The 21880-nt window shown below is 45.2% G+C and overlaps 1 pseudogene; it reads left to right on the top strand.

Moving 5' to 3' along the window:
• The first annotated feature begins 14718 nt into the window (after window positions 1-14718).
• LOC146854134 (interferon-induced protein with tetratricopeptide repeats 5-like) lies at window positions 14719-16026 on the top strand (annotated as a pseudogene).
• The last annotated feature ends 5854 nt before the right edge of the window (window positions 16027-21880 follow it).

Below are 21880 nucleotides of genomic sequence, written 5' to 3'. Positions count from 1 at the left end.
GAAAGGAGCATAACCATTCCAGGGCCATTCCCTCAAGACCCAGTGGGACTCTGTGTCAAAGGCAGCGCTGAGATCTAAAAGGATGAGAGCCACAGTTTCACCCTCATCCAAGCAGTGTCTTAACATCTCTGTAACCCCCAAGAGGGTGGATTCAGTAGAGTGGCCAGCTCTGAACCCAGACTGGGAGGTATGAAGAAAATTCTGGGTTTCCACAAAGGAAGACAATTGGCTGTTGATAGCTAGGATGACAGGAGCCTTAATGGCCAAGCCAGGTTACTAAGAACAGGGTGGCTTGTACAAGGAGGATCAGGAGAAAGTGGACAAGATAGTCCAGGATGGTAATGTGCAGGTGGGCTATGTCCAAAAGTATCAGGACATGTTGGAGGAGGACACGAAAAAGTAGTCCCGTCAGGTGTATGTGGACTCGGGCCATTAAAACCAGATGGGGAAAATTAGGTGGACTAGAAGCATCAGAATAAGCAGGACCAGGAACAGGGCTAGGAGGACCAGCAAGGTGAGAAGCAAGGACACCAGGACCAGAAGTGCCAAGTGCAGAAGGAACTAAGAACTAAGAACTGAGGTATTAGAGCCAGACTTTTGAGAATCAGGGGAACCAGGACAACTAAAGCCAGAAGGACCAATAGGACCAAAATAATCCAGCTAATGCGAACCTAATAAAGAGAACCAGGATCAGTGATGCAGTACCAGGTTAATCACAAGGACCAGGGCAAGGAGAATCAGGATGACTGAACCAGGAAGTCTAGGAGTGCCAGCCCTCGGAAAACCAGGACAACAGGGCTGCGTTGATAAGGTCCAAGCAGACGAGCAGCATCAGGGTGAGGATCTGGAAAATGAGTATCAAAGTGGAACTTTGAAAAGATTGATCCGAGGTAACAAGAAAGGAGGTAACAGAATGTTTCTGTATATTAAGTGTTTTTTCTTACAATATTTGTAATAAAGTCAATTAATTAAAATCTCTGTGAGTTCCTTTTCTTCTCTTTCTTTGATGCTTATATGTCTTTCTTCAATTTACTGTGAAAATGCATTCATATTCCAATGATATTCAGTTCAATTAAATCTAGTCCTATTCCTTTGCTAGTGGCTCCGCCATGGAATTCTTTCTCTGATAGCCCGACAGAGTAGGGGGCTATCTACGGAAGGACATTATACCATCTACTCTATTTAAAGTAACACTTGCCTGTGAGGGGCAGAAAAAACAATAATTACCCTGTCACCCTGGAAGAAAACTCCCAAAATGTGGGACCATTTGTTTGATTATTATTTTTTTTTTAAATCCCCTGCTTTGGGAGTTTGGTTTTTAAAAACAAAACATTTTTTAAAATTTGCTGGCCAGCCATCATGTCTGCATCATCAAGCATTTAAGCATAGACAGGAAGCGCCATGACAAAAGTTCCTAACAATGTAGAGAGTGGTACTCGGAGCCAGCAGACAACTCTAAATTTGTTGGGACGGAGGTCTCTCAGGATGGCAGAGGTATTGCTCTCTGCCATTCTTACATAGTTAACTCCTTCCTCAAAATCAGGAACATAGTTTTATTTCCTTCTGTCATGAGATTGGAATAAAGTCTCTCATTTACATTTTGATGGTCACATAATAAGGGGCACTAGGAAATTGTTTCTATTTTGATAAATCGCCCTAAGTATTAGATGGCACCGTGTCATTGGGATACAACATTTCCATTTCTTGTTTTTCCATTTACATATCATTGTTTTCATGTGTTTTAGTTTGATTTGTTTAATTGAACTGAACCTGAATTAATACCTTCAGAATGCACTAATTTGCTGCAGATAACATTCTGATAACATGGAGCCTTCTGGTAATCCTATATCTGGCCCTAGTAAATTTCCATGGCTCTGTGAGTAAGAGTGAGTACATAGCTTTAAAAGAGTAAACAGCCTTGACTAATGTCGCAAATGCTCTCATCATCTTTATCATTAGTCACCTCTGCAGGTAAACATAAAGGCGTAGGAGCATTTGTGAGCACGAGACAACTCCATAAAGGGCCTTCCAAGTAGCTATGTCTTCGCCGATGGTGTACTGGAGTTGCATTCTGTGTCATGTCTGTCAAAATCACTTCAAAACATTCATACATTTGGGACTTTTAAACTTCTAGCTTAATGCCTGCATCTAAGTCAGTTTTAGCACTAAGGGCCTCATATCACAAAATCACAAGGTTTGGGACCACAAAAGTGCTTATCATTATGCACAAAACCCTTCTTGCGATTTGAAAAATTTGTTTGACTAGTAAACAGATGTTTGCGATTGTACCCAAATTGCAATCAGGAGGGTTCATGAAAGGGGTTTCCTACCTCCCCTTTCCAATTCGAAAAGGAATTTATTTTGATAGTTTGTGACTGCAATTAGTGGTAGAAACTACTGATGAGCTAACAACACTCGAGTTGGGGTGTTAACTAATTTGCAAAGGAGAAGCAGTCTACTTAGGACCCCTTTTCCTTTCGCAATCATTTTGGCAACCTCAGGGTGGAGATGTTTTCCTAATCCAAAAATAAATTAAACCAGCACTGGTTCCTGTAAGGAATACATTCTGCTTTGAAAAAAAAAACGTTTTCCATTTTGTCATGCAGTTATAGAGATAGTGGTTTGCTGTCCCTTGCAGGCCACCATCCCTGTGATTAAAACCAATCACAGAAAGTTGCAAATTGGCAACTGGTTAATGAATAATTAATAGGCATGATATTCTGCAACCTCCTGCAATTCAGTATTTTGTGAACCAACCGAACAGTAGATAGGTCAGTGTGCAAAATACTATTCTATTTGCAAATAGTGGATGCGGAATTTGTGACCACGTTTTGCAAATTCAATAGTACTACATAAGGAACTCCTTGTTTGTAGTTCTACCAGGTATAAGTACCTGTTGAAATCTGCATTAAGCATAATAAAAAAGAATTAAGATGTTTAGACAACAGTCGGATAAATAGTGAAGTTCTTCTGCAATTTGCATGGCTAATTGCCAAGTTGTGCCAACTCTCTACTATTTAGCCAACCACCAGGAGAATAATGAAGTTTATTTTCAAGTTATTTACAGGGTCACCTGCAATACAGTACATCATTTCTACTATTTAGCCAGCTGCCTGGTTAATATTGAAATGTCTTTGGTACTTGCCTGGTAACTGGTCAAATAATATATAATTTCTGCTATTTAACCAGTAGCCACATCATTATGTTTATTTGCTGTTTGTGTGGCTGTTGGCCTAAGTGTACATTTTTCTGCTACTTTTCCAGCAGCTGAGTAATGAGTGATGTGTTTGGACAAATAACACAAACCGTCTGCTATTTAGTCTGTGGCCAGGTAAACAGTGAAGTTCCCTGGTGATTTGCGAGGCAGCCAGCAAAATAGTGCAGAATCTCTGTTTATCCAGCAGCTGGGTTAATAGTGATGCTTTTCTGCTATTTCAAAGGCCACTGGCCAAATAGTAAATAATTTCTACTATTTAGCCAGCGGCCAAGTACAATTCACTATTTACCCAGCAGCCAGGTAAATAGCCACGACCAACTGAAATTGCAGACGAATGTCTGCGGCTCTATCATGATGGGCTTTGGTGGCCCAGCGCAGAGCTAGCCGCCTCTTTGCTCTTGCAGTGTGTAAAGGGAATTAATATAATCTGATATTTCTTTGAGTTATTGCTTTATTTGCAGCCAATACAGCTCAAAACTTAATTCACTTTAAACAATGCAGGCACATAACAACAGGTGCCCATCTCTGCTATGTGGCAAATATGGGTCCTTGGTTTCATATGGTGGTAACTGTTTATGGTTTCCATTCCCAGGAATGGAAACCATAAACACAGTTAAGAAACGTCACTGTGTGAAATCCACTTGCATTCAGACAATTCTATGCAAGTGTCAACGTTCAGCCAATGGGAGGAGTCTGAGCCATCCCTACACCTTTAGCAAACACATATTCAGGTCACATCTACCTTCTGTAAAGGATAAAGAGGCTGCAAAACGAGGTAAGCTTCAACAGTCCATCTCCTAGATAATGTTATCTTGATTTTCCTTTCTTGCTTTAGGGCGTCTTTCAACTTTGATACTGCATTAGTTTCAGGAGGTCAGAAAGAGTCTGGAACATTAAAACCTGGCAGCATCTGAGAAAGCGGCCACTGGTTTCAGGGAACCGATCGAAACGCAAAAAAAGCAAAGGTGGTATTTTAAACATCCACCTTTGTTGACATACGGAGGCTTCCATCACTGTCACCTGGTAAACGCCGGGCAGTGTGAACTAAAAACCATCCATATAACAGAGTTTTTCCTCCTGCAAGGTCAATGGTACACAGCACGGTTGAACAAATGACTGTCCTTTGTCTCCCTATGTCTGAATGTCTGCTGCACATTCTGCAATGTGCATTCATGTTCTTAGTGAAGCAGAACATTGGCATCACTCCAGCTGCACTCCTCCAGGAGCAATCAGATTAATAAGGAAAGGTTCTATCTCCTGCAGAGGCTGCACTCATACCTCACAACTAACACCTTCATGATACACAGCACAAGTCGGAAGAACTGTGCAGTGCTTGCCTCCTGCTGTTCCCCAGCTGTGCTGCCTGCAGTCGATGGATTAACTCTAACAAATTCTGAGCTATGAGTATCACAGATGAATTATTCTGAGATACTCTGCTGCAATATAGTGTACGATATGGCTCTTGCACTGGTGATGATTATATATTTGTCAGCTGTGGAATGAATACAAAATGCAGCAGCCAGGCTCACACCCAGGCTTCCACCCTGCGCACACATCACATCAGACCTCAAAGAGCTCCACCGGCTCCCTGTCCACAAACACACTATCTTTCCGCTGTTCACACACACTTATAAAGTCTTCACAATCTAGGTCTCTTACTTCAACAGCTGCATCAATTTCCAATCCCGACCACTAATCTATCTTCAACCAGCCTTCTGCTCACTGACATGCTCTGAATCCACAGAGCCGGCGGCCACACCTTCTCGTACCTCACACCCAAGCAATAGCCTGGAACACCCTCCCCCTCAAGCTCCCCCTGCACATCAGAGCCACCTCCCCACTCCTGGATCCTGCAAGAAACTGAAGACCTGGCTCTTTATCTGGACCTCAGACTCAGCCAGCCCAGTGCCCTCTCATCTCATGCCTGTATACCCTCCAGAGTGAGATGTGCGCTCTACAAAGAGTCAAACAGAACATGTGAAGATGTAGTTCAGGAAGATTTGTATATGTCTTTTCTAGCCCTGACAACATTGTTGGGACAATCACCCATAGACGGAACACATGTTCGCTGGCGTTCATATGTTAACTAAAAGTATGGAATGAAAGAAACCGGCTTAAGCTTCTTTATGAACTCGCTTTGAATCAGCTTTTACCAAAGAATTACTGCACTCATAGATTTTTTGTGCAAGCAATTGTTAGAATATACTGTGGAACTTTAGTGTCCAACTTGGAGACCATCGGGGTAGATGCTTTCCGTATGAGCTTAGCACCCATTAAAACATAAGCATTTATGTGGGCTGTTACACATTCATATTTTCTGTATAAACTTATGTTAGGTGTGCACCACTAATTCCTCTTGGTACCCCAAAAACATATATTGTGAAATAAATTAATCCACCAGTGACATTCTATTCTGACACATACAATGTTTGGACTCTGGAAGTATTTAGGGAAATTGGCTGCCCCAGATTAGATGATTTGGGTTGGGTTGAGTTGGGTGAAACCTGACTACCATGCCAGTCACACTGGGAAGATATTCTCTTCAACTCTTTTCTTGAACTCGTGCTTCTCCACCCAGCTCCATGAAAACATTGGCCACTTCAGTGCTTTATGTTATGTTAATGGCATTTGTATAGTGCAAACTCTGCAGTTTGTGCAATATTAAAGTCCTTTAAGCTTGTTCTGCTTCCCACTCTTCTTAGCCCCCCTCTTGCCCGGCCACACTGTTCCAGTGATCCCCACATTCCCAATATCCCAACCTCACCTCCACCTTCCATTGCTCGCGCCCTTCATTAGGCCTCTGTCTGAACCTTCTTCTGCCTTAACATCTAGCTCTACCCATTTCACCTGTGCCACCCATCTGCCCACCGCATCCCTAGCCTCAGTCTGTGCTCCCTCTAAAAAAAGTGTTATTCCCCCACCATTTTCTGCTGCCCTTTGATCTTCTTTCTTGACTTCCTACCCGATTACCCAACCCTCTTCTGTATGTATGTTGGTATGTTTATGTTTGTACATTTGAACATGTGAACTTGGCTAAACGGGAGCTGAGCGGTGCTTTACTGGGTCGAAGGCAGTGACAAGGCTGGTGGATTCTGAGAGTGGAAGTGGATTATCACTGCATTGCGATGTAGTGTTCTTTAAAAAGTGTGTCTTCAGCTCCTTTCTGAAGATGGAGAAGGGTCGGGCAGTCTTGATGTTCACAGTAATCTCTTTGGAGATTCTGGTTGCACAAATGGAGAAGGCCTGATTTTCTTGTGCACACTTTTTCATCACCCGTCTGATGTTGTCCTGGCAGAGGGCATGCCGTGAACTACCAAAGATTTGTCTACAAGATCAGGGGGCGCCGGTCGTGATGGATTTTTAGATGATGATGGTGCGGGCGGGCATGGTGAGTGTGTAGAAGTCCATTGCAGTGGGAGACCCTTGATGAGACAAGCTGCAGAGAGCAGGATGCCCCGCAAAGGGCCAGTGAGTGAGGATTCTGGGAGACTGAAGAGTACAATGATTACTCTATCAAGATGCAAGAGACGAGGGCTTGAATGGCAGTTATGAAACAACTTTCTGTGAGGATCAGTTTTCCTTTTTTGTATAAATAGGTGGTATCTGTCTGTCTAGCTTTTCTTCCTTATAATTCCTAGAGAGTAAAGCGGTTGTCAGTGTTTTTGAACTATGTTTAGACTATTTGTTCCTTTTTGTTCATCACAAAAAATAGAAATTATTTTTTGGGAATGTTAAACTTCAAGTAAATACTGGACATTGAGCTCTTGATGACACAAGCAGTGCATGAGGTGCTGAATATCTGGAGGGAGGAGACTTTTCAGTGAAGTTGGTTGTCTTTGGCATGTTGCTTGATTTTAGTCCTTTTATGGGTGAATAGAGTTCAGGTTCAAGGGGCTCCATGTTGAGGTTGAAGAAGATGAGGGGTAAGATGAATCCCGGGGGAACTTAGCAGGGACCAGTAAGGATTTTGGACCCTGAAGTATATATGTGAATAAGCGGGGGTGAGGGGGATGGATGGCAAACTGTTCCTAGAAGGGGTGGGGGATGGGGTGCTAGAGAGTGTGGGGATCCTTACTCTCATGGTGTCCAGCAGCCTGTTTATTTTCCGACATTTAACAGGTTTAGTTCGCTGGACATGGTGGATTGACAAAGCAAGGAGAGTGGGGGGTTGGTCACCAGCTCACCTAAGGGTCCTAAGAGGAGAAAGGGTACCCCAGTTGGTCAAACGTCAAATTCCCCCAAGGTAGTTCAGTCCAAGGTGCTCAGTGTTGTTAAGGACCTCGAGTCACGGCCAATAGGCCCCCCACCTTGTATTAAGATACCTATAGCTGATAGTGAGGAACCCCGACAAAACATTAGATCCATGGCCACCTTGGGTGAAAATACCCCCACAGTTCCCAATGAAATAAGCAGTCCTTTACATCTAAAGATACTGTCCTGGAATGTGGCCGGTCTCGGGAACAAGCTGGATTCCCCAGAATGGGTCTCCTTTGTGGAAGATAATGATATCTGTATGTTCCAAGAAACCTGGGCGAGAGAGGAGTACTCCCGCCCGGGTTTTGCAGCATTCTCAGTGGCAGCCAGTTGGGGGGGTCGTGGTCGTCCATCAGGAGGCCTTATCATCTGGGTGGCAACGGATCTGGGGTGCTCTGCTACACGAATCATCACCCATTCTGAGGACATCCTCAGCGTGATACTGGAATGGTCAAATTCTTCCAGGCTTGCCTTGGTTAATGTCTATTCAAGGCCGGTCAATATCACTCAAGAATCGAGGACGATGGATGAACTTTCAGCCTTCCTCGATAACATTTTCCCGGATATACCCTTCGTGGTGGGGGGAGACCTGAACTCTCAATTTGAGCCTATGAGCTTTTATCGGCTTAGTGGATGGACCCTCTTTAGACGAGGATGCCGTTTGGTTGGTTCCTCCCATACATGCTACCCCACCTAGAGCTTGGACACCCCTTGCGGTCCAGGTCACCGCCCTAACATTTAAGTACGGTCTGCGGGCCTGTAATGGCCGTGTAAACTCTGATATCCCTCCAAAGTGGACGTATAATAAACAGTGTAGGGAATCAAGAATAGATTATATTTTGGTCCAACTCTCCCAGTGGTCGCTAATTATTGACTTCAAGGTAATCACAAGGGAGGATAGTGACCACAATGCGCTCCAGTTACAATATAAGATCCCGGGTTTAACAGGAACAAGGGTCATTGCAGGTTCTCGGTCCACGGGGTTGGTCCTTACGTCTAATAGAAGGAGAATTAGATGGGAAAAGCTTGCCACTAATCAAAGGAAAGTCGCAGAATTATACTCCAGGGTAATCCCCATATTTGACGTAGTGAGTACTTTAACGGGAAATCCCATCGCCAAAGACCATCATGAGTTATTGTGTTTGGCGCACGATGACTTGATAAAGTCTCTGGCTGAAGTCCTCTTCTGTCCACTTAAGAAGAGGGGGGTCCACAAATCGCCAGACCTGGTACAATGTTGCTTGCCGTATGGCGAAATTAGACCTTTTAATCGCCATTAAGGAAGGCAATAGCCGAGCTGAGATCAAGGCTAGGAGAAGGGAGTATAAGCGTTTGATCTTTAATGCCAAGATCGAGTGGGATCAGGAGAAGTGGGAGGACCTTACTAAATCACTAGCCAATTGGGACTCTCGCAAATTCTGGAGAATTGTAAACACTGGTTCAGAAGATCTTCCATCGGCCATAGAACCTAACATCTCAGCTGAAGCTTGGAAGGAGCATTTCTGGTCCCTTTATAGGGTAGAGGCTGGGGCCCCCGGTGAATTACTACCCGCTGTAACATCATGTCATTCTGGAGACCATTTTACGTTGACTGAAATTAGAGCAGCGATTTCTGCCCTACCTCTTGGCAAGGCTCCGGGTTTGGAAGGCCTCCCCGGGGATCTTTTTAAACAGTAACCATATGTTTGGGCACCATATCTAGTGTCCATGTTTAATGCTATTCTGGGGGGCATGGAGGGGCCTAGTACTTGGCTGGGCACAGAGATTGTGCCGGTCTTTAAAAAGGGGTCACCTCTGCTCCCAGCCAACTACAGCTCCATTAGCCTTATAGATGTCTCCCAAAAGCTCTTTGGTAGGCTGATTCTTAATCGCCTCCAAACTTGGATTGATAATTTCTCCATCCTTAGCCCCTACCAGGCAGGTTTTAGGAGGGGGTTTCGACTACGGACCAGGTGTTCCGCTTGAACCTTATTTACTGGAAGACCGCAATAATCGAGGGTGGCAGCTTGTACACGGTTTTCGTGGACTTGCGTGCTGCCTTCGACTTAGTTCCAAGAGTAAGACTCTGGTCCGTCTTGGCGGACCTGGCCATACCGCAAGACATCCTTTCAATTTTGATAAGATTGCATTTGGGATATTTCGCACGTGTGAGGTGCGGTAGGAATGGGGTACTCACGGATAGATTCCCGGTTGACAGGGGGGTAAGACAGGGTTGTGTCCTCGCTCCGACCCTGTTTTGCCTCCTTGTCAACGGGGTTATCGACCACCTGTTGAGGGTGGCCGATACTGATGCACCAAAACTCAATGGCAGCAGGGTGCCCGCTATCATGTTTGCGGATGACACCCTGCTGCTGTCCAAGTCCCCCATGGGAATCCAACGAATTTTAGATGGATTTTCGACCTTCTGCACTGAGAGGGGTCTAGAGATTAATGCAACGAAGACGAAATATATGATTTTCAATCCCCCAAATTCCACCCGGCCCAACCCCACCATAGGTACTCAGAAGTTGGAGAGGGAATCTACATTTGAGTATTTGGGGGTCACCATTAATCAAACAATGTCCTGGGACACCCACCGCAACAAGGCCAATATGAGACTGGTTCAATTAACTGGAGGTATCTGTAGGTTGAGGAATACTTCGTCCTTCAAACCCTTGACACCAGCCCTACAAATTTATAAAATGCAAGCGCGTGGGGCAGTAGTATACGGCGGGGAACTGTGGGGCCACACCTCCACCCAGAACTTACTAGTTACTGAAAATAATTTTATTAGGCAGCTTGCAGCCCTTCCAACAAGTACACCCCTTTTGCCGTTGAGGTTGGACCTGGGACTGAGACCCATTAGTGAAGAGCTGGCACTTAAACCGCTGACCTTCTGGCATTGTTTGTGGGCTAGGCCAGAACTTGCAACATACAGGTCTGAACTACAATAGATTCTAACTCTGCCAAAAGCCGCTATTATCCCATGGCTAACCTATGTGAAAAAAACATGTGAGAATCTGGGACGGCCGGACCTTTGGCTAGATCCAGAGAGTGCGTGCTGTAGGATCCCTAGGAAACTCCTGGTAAAAGAATTTTATGAATTTAAATTATCAAAACTTATAGGGGCTATATAGGAGGGGTCTCTTACTAACTCATTTGTAAAAACGAAAGATGTGTACCACCAAGAGAGAGTTCTTGACAATATTAGTCCGGTCTTGACCAGAAAATTGTTCCTTCAGTGGAGACACAGCTCACTCCCACTTAGATCATACACAAAGCAGTGGTCCAATCCCCCCTCATCAGAGCAATGCTCTCTATGCACCCAATCCCGGGAGGATGACCTACATATGATCTTTTTCTGTAAAGCATACTGTAGACCCAGAAATTACTGGCTTGTTCCCCTTCTTAAGAACCTGGGTCTTAGGCATTATCTACATGCATACAGAGTGTTAAAAACAGATCTCTCGCCCCCGGTTGTGTTTGCGGTAGCTAAATTTTTAAGTGCAATGTGGCACATTCGAGCAAGTCATATAAAGCAGATTGAGGCTGGGGATAATAGAACTATTGAATGAATTGTATTTTGTAACTCGTTGTTATTTATACTTCTGCTCAAAATGTTATGTGTTATTTTTTATCTGAATGTTAATTCTTTTTTAAATGTTTTTATTGTTGTATATCTTGTATGATCTAAATGGTCGAAATAAAGATTATAAAAGAAAGAATAAGCTTGTGTTGGTTTGATAGTTGGAGAACCACTGAAGTACGTTGACAGTGAATACCATTTGAGACGTCAGGGCAGAAGGTGGGCTGGAGGAAGGTGTGAAAGGGGAGGAAGGTAGGAAAGGTGGCTGAGACACTGAGCAATTTGAGTGGGCAGGACTTAGCTTTCTCTGACATCTACAGAGCGTTTCTGATATGCAACGTAACTGTCTCTGTGCTGTAGGGTTATCTGGATCAGGAGTGGTAGCTGTGCAGAGAGTTGGTTGGTGTTGATATGATCATGGACATGATCATGGACTGCTTTTGCACTTATTATGATGATGAAGGGTAGGTTAGTAAAAGGCCATAAGCTGGCGAAGTCTTCAGGGTATAGTGTGGATTTCCTTAGAAGAAGGAGGATCTGGTATGTCTTGAGATCTGGGAAGATGCCTTGTGGGAAGGAGGCATTGAGAGATTGTGAGTAGGGGTGAGAGGGTTTATCCAGAGTGGATGAAGGATAAGGGTAAGACATCATCTTCATACTCTGAGTGACTCAGAGTGAGTCGAGTATGCCACAAGATCTGTGAAAAACTCACAGTGTTTTTTGTCAATCATCTCTAAGGCATCTCCTCCCAGGCTTCCTCTAATAATAAAAATATTATTACTAATAATAACAATAATAATAATAATAAACTCATAGCCAGTGTCCCAGTGCTGCGGTCAGCTACACCAGCTGACAGCTCCAAGCACAAGTAACAGCCGACATCTAGTTAGCAAACAACCAGGTTTTTACATGTGTCCGAAATAGATGTTCCATCTCAGATTGTCTTAACTCCCCATTCTTATTTACCAAATATCAGAATCAAACCTCTTTAGCACCTTTTACTCACCCTTTCACAGACCAATCCCTGTCTTCTCTCAATTTTTACTCACTCCTATTCCACCACACCGGTCAGGTTAGCTGTACCCTACCTCCCCCTTCATCTCACAGATTACCCTTCACAGCATTTATGACTTACCCTCCTCCTATCCCCAGCATCTTCTAGCCAGCTTAGCTAGTGCATTCTTGTGTTGAATGAAGTGTCGTAGCACCAGGGATCCTCCGCACTCCTATTCTGACAGAACTTAAGGGAAAACAGTCAGAAATTTGAAACAGCCGGAGGAAGAGACACGTGTAGGCCCTGAGGCAGTGGAAGATGGAGGTTCTATGTCTTAGTGGCGGAGGAGGATTCAGGGCTGTTGTGGCTACATTTACTATGAATGAGCAAAACAACTTTTGCTGTATTCTGCATCCCAGTTAAAAATCCACTACTGCATTCTACACATGGATGAAAAAACTGTTTCTGTGTCTTGACCCAACGGAAACACCTTCTATCTATTTACTGTGGCCCTTTGCTTACCTTTATGGCAGGCTGGTGATGTCTGCGTCATTTTCGCTCTCTATTTGTCCAGTGTCAATGCCACGGAAGCTTTGCAGGCTATCAGGGGACAGAGAGTTGCTATTGTTCTCTGATTCAACACTGATTGCAATGTCAGCATCAGCACCATGGCTGAGATGGATGTGCAGAGAGGGAGGAAATGTGTCACAGTGGTAAACATATTTGGTGACCCAATTTTAGGACATTTGTATCGCTTGCGTGGGTTCTAAATCAGACCCCTAGTGTGAAGTAACTAGGATGCTACATGGTCACTTCTAATTCTCTTATTGTTAAGTTTGAGTTCATTCAAAGTTGGGTGGAAACTCTTTTGAACGGGACTGCAGGTGCACAAATTAGCATTAATCATGCTCCAATAGGAACAGTCCAGTCAAAAATGCCTGCCCATGTCCTTTCTGAACAACAGCACAAGCAGCATGACACCAGTTTTGACCTAGCTGCACCTCATCAGTGAGGCATAGTTTGAGTCCAATGGAACAAGGAGCAAGGAACCACGTTACACAAAGCTGTAGCACTTAGTATAGCACACTGAAGAAAACACAAAGGTGATGGTGGCTAGTTTGGTCGCTTGGGCCACATTCCAGTCCATCATTTTTCACCCTCTATTCAACAGCAGACTGTAGGAGGATGGCCAAGTCTGCTACCGGTCATGTGGGGTCTCACATCTTTGCTCGTCTTTATGAGAGGTTTCTCTTGAATGTAAAATGTTGAAAGCTAATTAGTGTCTATGTGGGGACCAAAATACTAATAGGAGTTAGAATGTAAAAACTGCACCAGTGTATCTGCATTTTTCACTAAGCAGGAACCATCTTCATTAAACAATTACTTATTTGGCATACATGTGGCTTGTTAGGAATCAAACTAAAAAAAGTGAAATTACTGATTACAATTTCTGTCGCGTTATGTGTGCAAATTGCGCTGTAGACATATGCTGTTTCTTTGCTATTTCAGTGCTAAGTTCCTGAGCCTCTGAAAAATGTCTAACCCAATGGATATTACTATGTATAAACTCTGTAATTGTATGCTCTGTGTATCTTCATTTTTCCATCTTTCCCCTTTCAAGTACAGTATTATTCATATAAGCACCCAATGGGAAGTCCTAAGCCAATTAGATGTCTTGATTAACTCCTGATCTTTGCCTGCAATCCACATAAAGATAAAGTCTTAAACAAAGACATTAAACATGTATGCTTGCAGTGGGGGATTCTGGGGCTTACTTGAACTAGTCGCCCCTACTGCCTCATCTCATCACCACACAACTATTATTTACCCTCATCATCACCCCCTTGACTCCAGCCCATTATTGTTTCACTAACAATTACCACCTTATAACTTAATTTTAACACCCTCAATAGAGAGCAATAGCACTTAAATATGTGACTGGTGATGGTCAGGGGGTAGGCAGGGGAGGAAATAAAGGATGTATGAGGTTGCAAGATCCTTTAAGATGTTTAGTGCGAAGACACCTCCTTCCAGAAGTAGCAGTTTTGTGTGCCCTGAATATAAATGCCATGTCGTTCCTTCATTCATTCTTTATATATTTTAAGAACAGGTAAACACACATTATGTTTTGGTCTCTGTGTTTGGGATGCCATGCAGTAAAAGACTCTTACTGGGCCGATGATTTTTCTCCCATGGAGGGAAACCTCCTAATGCCATTGGATAGGTTTGAGTTTGCTTGATGTTTTGAAATATTACATTAACTTTCTATTATTATTGCTTAGAAAAAACATCGATTGTTAATCAATTTATTTGTGTAGTTGTGAAGTAAAATGCACAATTTGGCTACTATTTTTCTTTCTTTTAACATTTTCTCAGGCAGAGTGACCCCTAGTTCTGCCCCCGACCCTAGATTCCCTTTAACTCATATCCCTCACTGGCTCGATACAATTGCGTCATGTATTTACCCCCCCATCCATTTCCAAATTCACCACCTGCCACTGCCCCAAGCAACTGAAACCAGCCTTCTTCTTAACACCCACTCTCATACACACAATCACATCCAGATACTTGAAGGCAAAAAGAATGCTGCACACAGGTTGTGAAAAAGAAGTGAAGCACTGGAAAGCTGACTGTTCCCAAGAAGCGAGAGATGTATAACATGTTCTCATTGACTCTCTTTTCAGTACCATGTCTTTGAAGGATAGATTGGAGAAGCCTCAGTGTCACTTCACCTGGAGTCTTGAGGAGCAAGACAAAACTGATATCGGACACATGAAACAAGGTCTGAACCTCAGACTTCAACTCACGCTTTACAACAACCATTCCACCTTTTACGCCCTGCAGACCTATATACACCAGCGGGAAGGAAGATACCAGGAGGCCCTTCAAGGTCTTACGACAGCTGAAGAGTTTTTGGGAGAATGTCAACAAGCCAGCTTGATAGGGCCTAAGTTGGTCATCTCTGGTAATTACGCCTGGATCTACTTTCATTTGTGCAACTATGAAATGGTAAAGCGATACCTCCACAAATCGGACACAATTAGTCAGTTCCTTTCTCTATCCTCTCAAACTACAGCAACTATTCCTGAGAATAGTGGAATGATTGGTTGGTCCCCAATGGCAATTGGTTTTCAATACGGAAAACGGGCCACAATCTGTTTCCAGGCAGCATTATCAGAAAACCCCCAAAAAGAGGAATTCCGTGCTGGGCTGGCCATAGCACTGTATGTAGTGGCCACACGCTACGGTGCAGGTAGAGAACTGAAAGAAGAAGCAAATTCAAAACATCAGGAAGTCATCCACCAAGAGCCAATCAATTATGAGTGTAGGGCTTACCTGGCTCAGCTGCTTAAGTATTCAGACTTCAATCAAGCACAAGAACTTGCAAAAGATGTGGTACAGAACAGTTGCGATCCTGAGGTCCTGAGAAAAGGGGCAAAAGTCTTTCTTCCATAAGATTTTAAAAGATTCCGTGACATTCTAGAGCAAGCCATTTCCAAGGATGGGGATTATTATCTTCTTCATAAAGACCTGGGCAGCTTCTACCAGAGACAACAGGTAAAGAATGTAAATGCAAAGATTGTGTCATCAGAAAATGCTATAGCAGCTGGGATCCAGGCTTACAAGCGTGCCATTCAATTGGATCCACTTTGTATCTTTGCAAAAATTGGCTTAGCAGAAACATATGGGTTGAATAACCAACTGACCTACCAGCAAGAGCAGAAAGAGATATATGATAATCTAGAGAGGGAGCTCCCTAATGCAAGTGAGAAATGTCAACAAGGTTTTTATGTCAGCTTCAGGCGATTTCTACTCTATAAGAAACATTTGATAAATGATGCTGTCAACATATTTGTAAAGGGCTTCAAAATATCTAGTGAAAGAAAGAGCAGAAATACATGCAAATCTGAGTTGTCAAAGATAGTCCGTTGGTTTGAGCGAGATGGCAGAAGAGAAGAGGCCAGGGATCTCTCACAACTCCTCCAAGAGTCCTAAAAATGAAGAGATATGTTGTAGGAACCACAACGTAGAGAAGATGCAATCATTAGAGTTAGTTATGGCCACATTAGATCAAAGTGCATGGAATCGAATTCTAAATGGAAACATTCTGAGACAAGAAAACCAAACCCTTGGATAAATAGAGCAGAACAAATGTTTTCTGAAATAGTAGACCAATCAGAATAGGCCAAATTGCGCAGATGATCTAGTGTGAGCTAATAACACAGGGCCCAATTCTCAATGTATTTATGCACATAAGTTGTACTTTGGTGCGGAACAAATTGATATCCGAGTGCAAATCCTCATTACAGGTGAACTGTATGTGATTTCACACTAGTAAATAAATGTGCTAGTTTTGGAATTTATCTGTGAGCAAATCCACTTACAGAAGCACATTTCTGGGCTAGTCTGTGAGGATACGCCTGCATAAAATGGTAGACATCCACAAAGGTATGGAATTCTGCTATTCACAACCGTTTTATAAGGGCCCTACTGGTGTTCTACCTCCATGAATATTGAGGACAGGAGTGAATAGGTGTTCTGTTGGAATTCTTTGCAAATTGACAAATAGTCAGAAATGCAATCACTACAGCAGTTTAAATAAATGTGAGTACTTTTCCAGTCTCTTTAATGAATGGGACCCACAAATACTACTTAAAACACATAGAAACAATGTCATTATTGAACTATTAATGGCTTGTAGGAGGAAGATAACAATACTTGCAATTAAAAGATCTGCAGCACTCATTATATTATTATACAAGGGGATGCATTGAATATATTACTGTTGGACTTGGCCCTTTTTGCAGGGTCATCCCTGAACCTTTTGCCTTCCTCCTAGTCTTTTTTCTGACCTGGTGATGGTGGTTTTAGGACTCTAGGCACTTTAGCACTGCTGTTCAGTGTAAAGTGTGTGTGCTCTCTGTGGTAAACATGGTAAGATTGGTCTACACCTGTTTGGCATATTTAATTTACCTATCAGGCCCCAGTAAAGTGGAATCTAGTGTACCCGGGGCCAGTAAATTAAATGCTACTGGTGGGCTTGCAGCGCTGCTTGCGCCACCAACCAAAGTAGACTTTCAAACCTGTCCCAGGCCTCTACTATTGCAGGGCCTGTGCGTGCAGTTTACTGCCGCTGTGATGTGGCACGCAAAGTGGTTGCCACGTCTGTGAACCCCCTTTTACTGCACGTCAGTCACCCCTAAGGTAGGCCCTAGCTAACCCTATGGGCAGGGTTCATTGTAGGTAAAAGGTAGGACATGTAACTTAAGTGTGTGACATGTCCTGGTAGTGACAAACAGTCATTTTGGTTTCTCACTGCTGTGAGGCTGCCCTCATAGGAATGCATTGGGGATTCCCTGATAAGTGTTTCAGTGGTAATTCCTGATAAGAGAGGAGCAGTGTGGTCAAGTTTGGTATGTTTGGAACAGTGATAATAAATGCTGCGTAATGGTGTGCGCAGATTTATTATCACTATCACAGTTCCCACAGTCCAGGAGGAGGCAGACCCTGAGGGATATGCCCTGGAACCTACAGGGAAACAGGTAGCTGAACTGGGGACCTGCCTGAGATGACCCATTGGCAGCAGGTAGGAGGACCCTCCAGGATAGAGTTCTGGGAGGAGCAGAACAAGTGCCCTTCTCTTCTGGGTTTCTGTCAAGAGGCGGCAAACCAGGCAGGAGGTGATTAGTCCGTATCACTTGGGATCTACTGGGAGAATGGTCTCCTGTATAGTGAGCCTAAGGTTGCTGAGCCTGGGTCAGCCCATGTGCTGGTGGTAACCCAGCGTTTCAGAGCCTTCCTACTGGGGCTGGCTCATGATGTGCCGTTAGCAGGACATTTGGGGCAGGACAAAACCTTTGAAAGGCTTGTCACCCACTTTTATTGGCCCCAAATGCGCAAGAGTTCGGATACTCATTGAAGGACCTGTCAGACTTGCCAGGCAAGTGGAAAGAGTGGGAGGAAGCAAAAGGCTCCTCTACAGCCATTCCCTGTGGTCAGCACCCCCTTTGAACGGGTGGGTATTGACATTGTGGGGCCACTGGACCCCAACACAGCCATGGGCAACAGCTTCATCCTGGTCTTGGTGGACCATGCCACCCGGTACCGGGAAGCCATCCCGCTCAGGACAGTGACGGCCCCCGTGGTAGGACGTGCACTGATGGCGATTTTCTCCTGTGTGGGGTTCCCCAGAGAGGTGGTGTCTGACCGAGTTACAAACTTCATTTCCAAGTATATGAAGTCCCTGTGGCAGTAGTGCGGTGTAACATACAAGTTCGCCACTCCTTACCACCCCCAAGGTAATGGGCTGGTTGAAAGGTTCAAAGGACCCTCAAAGGCATGATTATGGGTCTTGAGGAACCCATGAGGCATAAGTGGGACGTCCTCTAACCATGTCTTCTCTTTGCTTACCGTGAGGTGCCACAGAAGTCCCTAGGGTTCAGCCCCTTTGAACTTCTGTATGGCCTCCCAGTGAGAGGACCTCTGAGTCTGGTCACGGAAGGCCAGGAGCAATCTCCCAGGAAACCTCCCCAGGATGTATATATTTACATGCTGGCCTTCAGGAACCAGACTAGGCGATTCAGACAACTCGCTGAGGCAAATCAGGAAGCCAGCCAGGAGGAGATGAAGCGGTGGTGCAACCAGAATGCCTCTCTGGTTGAGCTTCAGCCTGGTCAGAAAGTGTGGGTCATGGCTCCAGGGGAGCCCTGTGCGCTCCAGGATAAGTGGACCGGACCCTTTGAGGTGGTGGAGCGCAAGAGTCCTGTCGCCTAGTTGGTGGACTTGCGGTCTCCCAGGAACCCCTTGCGGGTCCTGCATGTCAACCGCCTGAAGCCCCACTTAGACAGGTCCGAAGTGGGCATGCTCTTAACTACAGATGCTGGAATTGAGGAGGAGATTGAGCCTCTTCTTGACATCCTGTCTGCGACAGAGCAAGATGGGTCAGTGGATGGTGTAAACCTCTCTTTCACCCTGACCCCGGAGCAACAGAATGACTGTCACCAGTTGCTGGGACAGTTTTCTGATCGGTTCTCCCTGATTCCCAGTGTCACTGATTGGTGCATCCATGATGTGGACACTGGAGACAGTCCTCCTGTTAAGCACAAAACTTACAGGGTAACTGACAGGGTGAGAGCTTGCATCAAGGAGGAGATCTCCAAGATGCTAGCATTAGGGGTGATTGAGTCCTCTAACAGTCCTTGGGCCAGCCCAGTGGTCTTGGTCCCAAAGGCTGCCGCACCGGTGTCACGCCAGAACTGCGGTTCTGTGTGGTATACCGAGGACTCAATTCAGTCACCAGGACTGACGCGCACCCCATCCCCAGAGCTGATGAGCTCATCGCTCGGTTAGGGGCTGCACACTGCCTCAGAACGTTTGACTTAACGTCTGGGTACTGGTAGATCGCCTTGACTGTTGGGGCAAAAGAGAGGTCAGCATTCTCCACACCGGATGGGCACTACCAGTTCCGGGTTATGCCCTTTAGGATGAAGAATGCCCCTGCCTTCTTTCAGAGGTTGGTGAACCAGGTGTTGGCTGGACTGGAAGAGTTCAGTGCCGCCTACCTGGATGACATTGCAGTGTTTAGCGCCAGTTGGGAAGAACATCTGTGCCACCTATGGGAAGTGTTGATGGCGCTGCGGAGAGCAGGCCTCACGATCAAGGCGAGTAAGTGCCAAATCGGGCAGGGTTCCGTGGTGTACTTGGGACACCAAGTTGGGAGCGGCCAGGTGGTGCCCCTACAGCCCAAGATTGAGACCATCCTGGCTTGGGAACCCCCCAAGACCCAGACAGAAGTGAGAGCCTTTTTAGGACTCACTGGGTATTATAGAAGGTTTGTCATGGGGTATGGCAGCATCATTGCCCCCTTGACAGAGCTGACTTCCAAGAAGAAGCCCAAGAGAGTGATTTGGACTGACACCTGTCAGAAAGCTTTTGATGCCCTGAAGAATGCCATGTGCACGGCGCCCATGCTCCTGGCACCCAACTTCTCAAAAGAGATTATCGTTCAAACATACGCTTCAGAGCATGGTTTGGGGGCTGTTTTATCACAGAGGAATGAGGAGGGCCTAGACCAACCTGTAGCCTTCATCAGTAGGAGGTTACCTCCACGGGAACAGAGGTGGAGTGAGATTGAGCGTGAGGCATTTGCTGTGGTCTGGGCACTGAAGAAGTTGAGACCATACTTGTTTGGGAATCACTCCCGGGTTCAGACAGACCACACGCCCCTAAGATGGTTGATGCAGATGAGGGGTGAGAATCCAAAGCTGTTGAAGTGGTCCATTTCCGTACAGGGGATGGACTTCACGGTAGAACACCGCTCTGGTACAGATCACGCCAATGCTGATGGTCTGTCCACATTTTTCCGCCTCAGTGATGAGAACTCCCAGGAGGTAGGGCAGTTCTCCCCACATTTCAGCTGGTGGGGACACATGTTAGACCTGGCACCATTGGCGTGGGTCTCCCTTCCATTTTTTGCTGTTGCCTCATGTATTTTTGCTGGTTTTAGATGCCTTGGGCTCTGTGCCACTGCTGATCAGTGCCACAGTGCAAGTGCTCCCTATTGTAAATTGATGTATGGATTAGTGACTCCATGATTGGCATCTTTGGTTTACTTGTCAGACCCTAGTACAGTGCACTGTGTGTGCCTAGGGCTTGTAAATCAAATGCTGCTGGTGGGCTTGCAGCACTGGTTGTGCCACCCACCAAAGCAGCCTGTAAAGTGTGCCTCAGGCCTGCCATTTCAGAGCCTATGTGCAGTCTGGTACTGCCATGTTGAGTGGCCAAGTGCACCCACTTGCCAGTCCCTAAACCTTCCCTTCTCTTCATATCAGACACCCCTAAGGTAGGCCCAAGGGCAGGGTGCATTGTAAGTAAAAGGTAGCACATGCCCTGGTGTGTGTGGTTGTCCTAATAGTGAATTACAGCCATTTTCGTTTTTCACTATTGCAAGGCTACCTTTCCCCATAGGCCAGGATGGGCAGTTTGATTATAACACCTTATAATCCTAACTGACCCAGGGAACATGGTAGAAATTCGAGTTTGGTATGCCTGAACTCAGAATGATAAAACACATCTTTTAGTGAAGTTGGTTTTACCATTCTGTGTTTTAGAAAGTAGGTATTTTCTTGCCTAACTATCCAAGCCTGCCTCTGCTAGGTTGTGTATTCCTTGTCAGGAGTTTGAGTGACAGGGCGGGGGATTCCAGGAGACAGGGTGAGTCCGCACAAGGCTGAATAGAGAGATCTGCATGTAGAGTGGTGGGATGAGTTGCACCTGGGACCTGAATAGGGCTGTGCCTGCCTTCCACAATGCTGGCTCCACCTCCTGTGGTGCTTCTGATGTCCCTGGCCCACACTGTCAAAGGAAAGAAGGAGTCCTGTAAACAAAGTGCTCCAAGACTGACCAGAACTGGTTTGGACTAGGCAAAGGCCTCTCTGCCTTCAAAGAACAAAGAGAATATGAGTATGAATACTGGGGCCCAGACCCCAAGACTTTAGATCACTTCTGGGAAACAAGAAGAACCTTTGCTGAGGAGAGGAACCAGAGAGAGAGACTGCAGGAGGACACTATCCCTATGGTGTTTGCTGTTTGAGGATTGGCCTGCAGTGGTTACCTGATTTCCAAAGAAAGGAGAAAGGACTTTTGTGCTACTTTCATCAACTTGTAAGAAGATCTCTAAGGGCTTGAACTAGAGCTTGCCTCCTGCCTGAAGTCTCAGGGAAACAAGACTTCACCAACCAGCTCCCCTGAGTTACCTTTCTGGGAATCTGAAGTGCCTGCTGTTGAGCTTAGCCTTCTGAGAGACTGCGTGTCGCCGGGAGCTGGAAGCACGACTAAAGACGAAGAAGCG

The sequence above is a fragment of the Triturus cristatus genome, chromosome 4_1, assembly GCF_964204655.1.
Source record: "Triturus cristatus chromosome 4_1, aTriCri1.1, whole genome shotgun sequence".
Lineage (NCBI taxonomy): Eukaryota > Metazoa > Chordata > Amphibia > Caudata > Salamandridae > Triturus > Triturus cristatus.
This window is presented reverse-complemented; position numbering and strand designations above follow the sequence as displayed.